Below are 5,532 nucleotides of genomic sequence, written 5' to 3'. Positions count from 1 at the left end.
CTGTGCCCGCCTTTTCATTGGGTTGGAGTTTTCAGCAGCAGCCAGTACTCAGACCCCGCACCCATCTACGCGGGCACTTTCTCTTCCGAGCGCCTCGCAGCCCCGGGCCGCTGGTATTATCACAGCCGTTTGGTGAACTGGGAAAACGAAGCGTAAGTAGGTTATGTGGACTTTCTTCTGTCAAACAAAGCCAAGGTTTTAAAAAAATCTTTTAAAACAAATAGTGTTCTTTCGTTAATTCATTTATTCAATCAACATTTATTGAACATCTGTTATGGCACCGTGCCAGGGGCGTAGTGGAGGGAGACAGCTATCGACCAATAAACACACAGCCACAGACTAGAATTTTTAACGCCAATGTCATTGACTCCAAGATAGCATTCTTTCCGAGACTGCTCGCGGCTGTTTCATGTGTCTCTTCGAAAGAAAAACGCAGTAAAAATACACAGCATGGACTGTAAGACACATCCTGATTTCAGACGATAAAAATGTCAAAAGTCAGGTCTTAGGATCTGTAAAATGGGGTCAAAAGTGATAAATGGAAACTCCAAGGAGACCTTACTTTGACACTCGGCCACGTTAGGCCTTCCCTTACTTGCCTGGCCCTAGAATCCAATCCCGCTGCAAGGTTTTGGGTGTTTTGCCCAAAGTACCACAGCTGCGAGAAGAATGTGGTCCTGAGCCGCCCTGTCGGCTCTGCAGCGCCCTGGAAGCCTGATGGAGCTGGTCGCCCAGATGGCCTCACGCTCTGGGATCCATCAGCCGCAGCTCCAGCGGGCCTTCGGTGTCTGGCTTTTTTCAGTTAGCATAATGTTTTAGAGGTGCACCCACGTTGTAGCATGTCAGTACTTCATTCCTTTTTATGTCTGAATAATAGCACTATTCACGGTAACCAAAAGGTGGAAATAACACAAATATCCTCGACTAGATAAAGGTATAAGCAAGCAATGGAATGTTAGCCTCAAAAAGTTAAACTTACCTGTGATCTGTTTTTTGGTGTATATACCTAGGAGTGGAATTGCTGGGTCATATAATAATTCTATGTTTACCGTTCTGAAGAACTGCCAAACTGTTTTCCACAACAGCTGCACAATCAAATATGTACAAGGATTCAAATATATCCGAAAATACTTGTTATTTTCTGGGGTTTTTAGAAGCCATTCTAGTGGGTATAAAGTGGTATCTAATTGTAGGTTTTATTTGCATTTCCTTACTGACTACAGATGTTGAGCATCTTTTCACGTGTTTATTATTCATGTGTGTATTTTCTTAGGAGAAATGGCTGTTGAAGTCCTTTGTCTATTTTTTAATTGGGTTGTTTGTCTTTTTATTGTTAAGTTATAAGATTTGTTTATAATGGACTCTTATCAGATACATGGTTTGTGGTTTTTTTCTTCCTGTGTGCTATCAATTCACCTTTTTGATAGTGTCCTTTAGTGCACAAAAGATTTTAACTTTGATGAGTCTAAATTAATCTTTCTTTTCTGTTGCTTGTGCCTTTGGTGTCATATCTAAGAATCCATGGCTGAATCCAAGATCATAAAGATTTACTTCTACATGCTCTTCTGTGACTTTTATAGTTGTGTATCTTGCAGTTAGTTCTTTGATCCATTTTGAGGTTTTTGTTTCGGGTTTTTTTTTTTGCATACCATGTAAAATGGGATTCTAACTCCATTTTTTTTTTTGTATGTGGCTATCCGATTGTCCTAGAATCATTTGTTAAAAACGCTGTTTTCTGTCAGTTGAATGGTGTGAGATTCTTGTCAAAATCAATTGGTCCTAGATATATTGGTTTATTTCTGGACTCTCAATTTTATCCCACTGAGATATAGGTCAATCTTTATGTCAATTATACACTGTTGATAACTACAGCTTTGTAGTATGTTTTGAAAATGGAAAGTGTGAGCACTCCAATTTTGTTCTCTTCCCAAATTATTTTTTTTATCTGATTCTAGCTTGTATCTGGGGTTCTTTGCAATCCCAAATAAATTTTAGGATCAGACTTTCCATTTCTACCAAAAAAAAAAAAGCCCCTTGGGACTTTCATAGGGACTGCATTGCACAAGTACTTAGCTCTTGGTACTTAATGCCATTTGCCAATATTAAGTCTTCCAGGCTGTGGACACAAGAGATGTCTTTCCATTCATTTAGGTCTTCTTAAATTCCAGCAATGTTTTGTAGTTTTCAGTATACAAGTATTGCACCTACTTGGTTAAATTAATTCCTAAGTATTTTATTCTTTTGGATGCCATTGAAACTGTTTTCCTAATTTTCTTTTTGGATTGTTCATTGCTGATGTGTAGAAATACAACTGATTTTCATGTGTTGATCTTTTACCCTGCACTTCACTGAATTTATTTTTTAGCTGTAATGGTTTTCATGGATTCTTTAGGATTTCTATTTGTAAGATCATATCGTCTGCAAAAAAGGCTAGTTTTACTTGTTTCTTTCAAATCTGGATGCCTCTTATTTCTTTTTTCTTGCACAATTTATCAGGTTAGAACTTTCAGGACAATATTGCTTGTACAATTTTTAAATAGAAGAAGCAAAAGCAGGCATTCTTTTCTTGTTCCTGATCCCAGTGGAAAAATCTTTCACTCTTTCACCATTGAATATAATGTTAGCTGTAGTTTTTTCATAAAAGCTGTTTATCAGGTTGAGGAAGTTCTCTTTATTCCTTGTTTGTTGAATTTTTTAAATCATGAAAGAGTGTTGGGTTTTGTCATGTTCTTTTTCTGCATCAAGATAATCTGTTAAAATGGTATATTATGTTGGTTGATTTTCCTGTGTTGAACCCCTTGCCTTCCTGGGATAAATATCACTTGGTCACGGGTGTAATTCTTTAACATTCTGCTGGATTCAGTTTGCAAGGATTTTGTTGAGGATTTTTTTGCATCTGTAATCATAGAGGATATTTGTCTGTAGTTTCCTTTTCTTGTGATGACTTTGTCTGGTTTTGGTATCAGGGTAATGACTGTTAGAAAGTTTCACTACTCTCCTATTTCTTAGAAGAATTTGAGAGCTAATTGTTCTTTAAAGGTTTGGTACAATTCACTAATGAAGCCATCTGTTTCCTGGGCTTTTCTTTGTCAGAAGGTTTCTGACTACGGATTCAATCTCCTTACTTGTTATATCTGTTCAGATTTTCTATATTTATCTTGAGTCAATTTTGTCTGTGTGTTTCCAGGAATTCCCTTTCATTTAGTTTACCTCATTTGTTATCATACATCATTCATAGTTTTCTCTTATAATCCTTTTTATTCCCTTAAGGGCACTGGTAACACCCCCATTTTGCTGTGTGTAAATCATGTGTCTCTTGAGTACCCCCTTGGTTGACTATTTTTCAGAGTTCCCAAAGCATCAATTCTGACACTTACCTTTTCCGTGTTTCTGTGTAGGGATGGGCCCTTGGAGCTTCCTATTCTGCCATTTTCACTGATGTCAATTCTATTTTTTGTTTTGTTTTAGAGCAGAATGGCCAAATTCCTCCTATGTGCCAAGTTCCTTCCTCCGTGCATCCCCCATGACCGGAACTCACTGCCCCTTGCCTGGTCTTCCCAGTCTCTGGGGATCTGTCCTTCAGCATTTCTCTGAACATCTCTAGCTCTAACAAGTCAGCTATCTCCCTCCAAATGTTCTCTACTCCCTCCCTCTCCGCAGGGTTCTCCGCCCTGTAGGAGGTGAGTTCGCTCGCGCGGGCGCGGGCCCGCGGGCGCGCGCGCGCGCGCGCACACACACACACACACACACACACACCCTTGTTTGCGGAGGGCGCACACACACACACCACACACACACACACACACACCACACACACACACACACACCACACACACACACACCACACATACCACACACACACACCACACACATACCACACACACACACACCACACACACCACACACATACTACACACACACACCACACACACCACACACACCACACACATACTACACACACACACCACACACACACACACACCACACCACACACACACACACCACACACACACACACCACACACACCACACACACACACACACACACACACACACACACACACACACACACACACACACACACACACACACACACACACCCTTCCTTGTTTGCGGAGATTCCTCACACCAAGGAAGCCCCAGAGAAACCCAGGAAACCCAGGACGGGGACCCGTGAGTGAAGCGCAGGACAGGGCCGGCCCCCGAGAGCGGGCTGAGGAACTCCAGACAGCTTTCGCTAACTTACAAAGAGGAAGGAAGGGCCGTGGAGGAGAGAGAGGAGGAAGGAAGGAAGGAAAAAAAGGAAGAAAAAGGAAGGAAGGAGGAAAAAAGGAGAGGAGAGGGAGGGGAGGGAGAGAAGAAGGGCAGGGCGGGCAGGGCAGGACAGGACAGGACAGGGAAGGGGCAAGAGAAAGGGAGAAAGCAAGAAGAGAGAGGGTGGAGGGGAAGCCGCGGGACCTCAGCTCCTCTCGGAGGTGGGGGTTTCCCAAGATAACGGACGAAACTTCCGAGTCAACCAGCCGTGGAGGGAAAGAAAAAAAAAGGCACCGCCCGCCGGCAGCATTTTCAAACTTGGGTCGGACGGAGCGCCCTGGTGCTGCGGACTGGGCTCCCGCGGGCAGGGGCAGCGGCCCTGGACTCGGCAGTGTCCAGAGACAACGCAAACTGGCTGTGATCCAACCCGGGGCGAGTTCTACCCAGAAGCAGCCAGTGTTCCTCCCATTATAAGTCATATTTTAATGAGATGACTGTTGTTGATGACTACTTAGGCGAGGAAAATTGTTGTTACATACGAAAGTTGAAGGTAGCAACCCAGAAAGTAAATCTCAGGATCTTTCTATCTACCAACTTCTATGTCTCCAAGACTGATTAATTGCTTTATAATTTTAAAGCTATTTTAATATGTAAAAAGTTTTTATTAGTTGCCATACTTTAAAGCTTTAGGGTAGGAATAGAAATGCAAAATATATTTGGCCTTAGAAATCAAGGAGCCTATTTTTACAGATGGGGAACTGATGGAATTAGTTTGCACAAAACTAAATAATAATCGGACGAACTACTTTTCCAAGGACTACTGAGAAAAGGCTGATGATAGGAAGGAAGAAAGCAGAGTGTTTCTTTTCTCCAGGGAAAGTACCTCTCTCATAAGTAGTTTTCAGGAAGAAGCAGTGGTCCCTGAGAACAAAAGGCAGATGGTTCTGGAAGGTGCAATCAGACAGTGACCAAGGGGCTGTGAGGGGATCAGTGAGCTCCAAAGTAGAGTTGTCTTTTATATGCAAGAGTAGAATTAATAAATTCTATGCCCAGTCCTATATGAAGTAGATCAGTTACGTATAACATGAAAGAGAAGGGAATAAGTTTCATAGTTTCAGTTGAAAAATAGTATTATTCCAGGAAATGGGAGGTTGATACAACTGCATAACCACCCACTGGTCAAGGCTAAGGAAAAAACTACCTTTGGGTGCCTACATGCAAACCAGGTTGATTTTTTCTTTTTCTTTCTTTTGCTTTTGCACAAAGTGTTCCCACAGTG

Source organism: Manis pentadactyla, chromosome 3, assembly GCF_030020395.1.
Source record: "Manis pentadactyla isolate mManPen7 chromosome 3, mManPen7.hap1, whole genome shotgun sequence".
NCBI lineage: Eukaryota > Metazoa > Chordata > Mammalia > Pholidota > Manidae > Manis > Manis pentadactyla.
This window is presented reverse-complemented; position numbering follows the sequence as displayed.